This window comes from Chrysochloris asiatica, unplaced genomic scaffold (genome assembly GCF_000296735.1).
Source record: "Chrysochloris asiatica unplaced genomic scaffold, ChrAsi1.0 scaffold00395, whole genome shotgun sequence".
NCBI lineage: Eukaryota > Metazoa > Chordata > Mammalia > Afrosoricida > Chrysochloridae > Chrysochloris > Chrysochloris asiatica.
The window spans coordinates 1401864-1406186 of NW_006408913.1; the positions used below are offsets into that span (position 1 = coordinate 1401864).

The 4323-nt window shown below is 40.7% G+C and overlaps 1 pseudogene; it reads left to right on the forward strand.

Moving 5' to 3' along the window:
- The first annotated feature begins 1002 nt into the window (after positions 1 to 1002).
- Positions 1003 to 3496, forward strand: LOC102823822 (annotated as a pseudogene).
- The last annotated feature ends 827 nt before the right edge of the window (positions 3497 to 4323 follow it).

The window sequence follows — 4323 nt, forward strand, 5'->3', positions numbered from 1 at the left end:
ACAAGTTACTGTCAAGTCACTTCTGACTCATGGTGACCCCACGTGTGTCAAAGTAGAATTATGCTTTGGAGGGTTCTCAAGGACTGATGCTTCATAAGTAGATCGTCAGGTCTTTCTTCCAAGATGCCTCTGAGTGGACTTGAATCTCCAACCTTTCTGTTAGCAGACAAGAGCAGTAACCATTCACACCACCAAGGGCTCTCACAATCTAACAAGGGTACGATTCTTTACTTAGGAGAAGGGAAAATCTCTTATTGTCCCCTTCAGTTCACACAGGGGCTGCTGGGTGAGGAAACTATGTCTAGAATTATATCATGCTAATGGAAAAACTGTAGTCTTAAAGCTTCTGGTGGTACTTTGTGATTCTGACAATGGTGAGCTGGAGTAGAAAACCCTTGGTTTTACATTTCCCTTGTAATTTTTCCTTGTAATTCTGTAAAGGTTTGCTGTATATATTTATAAGTTATGTTATTAGGGTGCAACTAGGCTCAGAATTCCTTTAATCTATCCATGGATTATTCCTTTTAATGTTGTATGGCGGTAGTGGTGGTGGTTATGTGCTGTGGAGTCGGTCCTGACTCAAAGCAACCCTATATAGAGTTTCTGAGGCTGTAAATCTTTATGGGAGCAGAAACCCTCTTCTTTCTCCTGTGGAATGCCTGGTAGTTTCAAACCTTGAGGTTAGCAGCCCGACTCGTAACCACTATTCTACCAGAGCTCCTTTAACCTAGTATAATGACCCCCTTTTTCTTAGTAATGTCTTTTGCCTTAATGTCTACTTTGTCCAATATTAATCTTCTTTTAAGTTAGTATTTGCTTAGTATAGGAATACTTCCAGTATTTCTGTGTCATTATGTCTTAGGCATGTCTCTTATAAACAGTATAAAGCTCGAGTTTTAAAAATAGAATCTGATAATCTGTTATTTAACTGGCAAATTTAGTCCATTTATTTTTATTGGGATTTTGATCTATCTAGACTTAATTCTTCTACTTAATTTATTCATGTATAATCCAGTCTTCTACTCTGAGATTGAATGTGGCAGTCCAAACTACAAAAGTGATGAAGAGGTGGGTAGGGTGGACGCTGGCTGTGATGCTCTGGCCACTGTTGCACACAGCTCGTGGCAGAAAGTCATGAACTTTGATTAAGATGTCCAAAGTACCTGGCTGAGGTGACACAGCTCTCCAAGATGGTCTCTGAAGCAAACAAAGCAGATGAATCAAAACAAGAGGTTCTGTTAAAAACAAACACTACCAAAGAAAAAGCAAGACAAATAAGGATCTGAGAAATCTGATTAAGCAAATCAGAAGAAACGTTTTGAACCAGGATAGTGCTGATTTTTACTGAAACAGTTGCCTAAAGTGTTGAAAATGGAAATGACCGATACAGAACTTGACAGAAGATATTCATGAACCAGATAATCATGTTGTAGAAGTTATTCTACAACAAAGTGCTGCTAACATCACCAGAGCTGAAATGATAGAGGACTCAGCAAAAGCCTAAAGATGTTAAAGTCACTGTAGACAAATGGTAAAGGAAGCTCTGGAAGCAGAAAAGGCCCGGAGAGCAGCAAAGAAGACACTTACACAAGTAGATAAAGACATCTCAGGATCACAGGGTCTGTGGCCTTTGATGAAGACTAAAACTGCAACTTCTAAGGGAACCTTGTACATTACTTGCCAGTGCATCAGCCAGCTAGGAAAGAATGTTGGAAGAACTTGGAGGAAGGCTACTCAGAATTCTGGGGAGGCAGAATATAATGAAAAAAGTAGTGTATATTGTAAAGCAAAGTGTAGATGATGTTAAGAAGACTTTAGACGATAAACTTGATGAATAGTCCAAGAAAGTAGAAAATCGAATTGCAGTATCACCAGTGAATCAGCTGATGTCAGAAAGAAAGCTGAAATGTTGCAAAATAAAGCAAAAACTACTTTTGACTCAGGCAAACTGAAAGCTGAAATTGCTGAAAGAACATATGGAGACAATAAAAAATATTTAGAAGATAAAGCTCAAGAATTAGTGAGATTGGAAGAAGTCTGCTCACCCCTACAGGGACACAAGCCTGAAAGGACCTGCTTGCAAAAAAGAAGGAAGGGCTATAAAAAGACTCAGATGACCAAAGTAATAATAATTGTTGTTGTTAGGTCCTGTTGAATTGGTTTCATCTCATAATCGACCCCATGCATAACAGAACGAAACACTGCCCCATCCCACGCCATCCTGAAATTGTTATGTTTGAGCCCATTGCTGCTACCACTGTGCCAGTCCATCTCCTTGGGCTGTCTTCCTCTTTTTCACTGACCCTCCACTTTAACAAGCATGATATCCTTCTCTAGAGACAGCTCCCTCTTGATAACATGTCCAAAGTATGAGAGACAAAGTTTCAAAATCCTGACTTCTAAAGAGCATCTGATTGTACTTCTTCCAAGACAGATTTATTTGTTCTTCTGGCAGTCCATGGTACTTTTAATATTATCCAACACCATATTTCAAACACACCGATTTTTCTAGGATCATCCCTATTGACTGTCCAACTCTTACATGCATATGTTAAGTGCCATCAAGTCAGTGTCAACTCATAGTGACCCTTTGTAGGGTTTCCAAGGCTTTAAATCTTCACAGTAGCAGAAAACCTCATCTTTCTCCCATGGAGGGGTTGGCAGGCTTGAACTGTGGCCCTTGTGGTTCAAGTCCAGTGTTTATCATATGAGGGATTGGAAATACCATGGTCTTCCTTACTCATTGTTCTACTTTCATATGCATATGAGACTATTGAAAATACCATGGCTTGGATTAGGCACACCTTGGTGCTCAAACTTATTTTGCTTTTGAACAGTTTAAAGAGGTCTTGTGCAGCAGTTTACCTAATGCAATACATCTTTTGATTTCTTAACTGCTGCTTTGATGAGTGTTGATTGTGGATCCAAGAAAAATGAAGTCTTTGACAACTTCAATCTTTTTTCCATTTATCATGATGTTATTTACTGGTCCAGTTGTTGGGATTTTCTTTACATTGAGGTGCAATCTATACTGAAGGCTGTGGTCTTTGATCTTCATCAGTAAGCATTTAAAAAAATTATTTTTACTCATGATTATAGTAGGGTTTATTAGGGAAGTGAACAGGGTACAATTCAGGCTCAGAAAAACTCAGAACATAGCAGTTTTCCACTCAGGAATAACTCTTGTCTACCGTACTGTAAAAGAGCTCTGGTAGCATAGTGGTTATGAATCGGGCTGCTTTTCTCAGGGTCAGCAGTTCAAAACTACCAGCTGCTCTGCAGGAGAAAGATGAGGGTTTCTGCTCCCGTAAGGATTTACAGCCTTGGAAACCATGTACAGGGCTGTTATGCATTGGAACACATCATATAACAATGACAACAACAACAACCGTACTATAGGCACACTTCACTTTTGTCTTCAGTCTCTCAGCCATTTGATCCCTTAAGCCTGCCCTGTTCAGGCAAGTGTTACAAAGCTATTTTAGCCAGTCTGTGAATTCCAGAGGACACATTCTGCCAGTCAGTCCCCTGCCTGCCGGCACTCAGTTTACTTAGTCCATGGGTCTAGAGGCCGCAACTGATCAGTCTCTTCATGCCACCATCTCTGCTGTCACCTCTGCCTTCATTGCTTTTCTAGGTAGGGATCTCATCCCCCACTCATGCTGGTGGTGGTGGTGGCTATGTGCCGTGGAGTTGGTTCTGACTCATAGTTGATCCTGCACAGGGCTTCTGAGGCTGTAAATCTTTGCAGGATCAGAAAGCCTCATCTTTCTTCCACAGAACAGCTGGTAGTTTCAAACTGTTGACCTTGCCGTTCACAGCCCAATTCATAACCACTACGCTACCACCCATGCTATTCTTTCTTTCTTTCTTTTTTTTAACTTTTATTTTTTTTCTTAAATGTTTTATTGTGAATTATGTGATAGTTTACATGGGAGAACATTAGTTTTACATTCATTCTATTGTATATCATCTCATTGCCATGGTTACAATCCCCTCCATGCATCATCAACCAACCAAAGGGTATACTCTGCAATCCTTCCCCCATACCCCCGGGGTCTTCAGCACACAGTCGCTCTCCCTCTCTGGATTTGAAGTCTCCAGCTGCTCCATCGCTCCACGTCATCATTTCTGGCTCCATTTCAGGCATCACTGCTTCTCTGGGTAGGGTCCTGCTCTCCGCTCCTCTCCCTTGATGGTCCCAGGGACCTCTGCTCCTAGACTAAAAAGTTAATCACTCCCCTCCTTGCTATAAAACGTCTACCTTTACATTTCCAACCCTCACAATCAGTCCTGATAACAATTATTCACTATTGTATCACA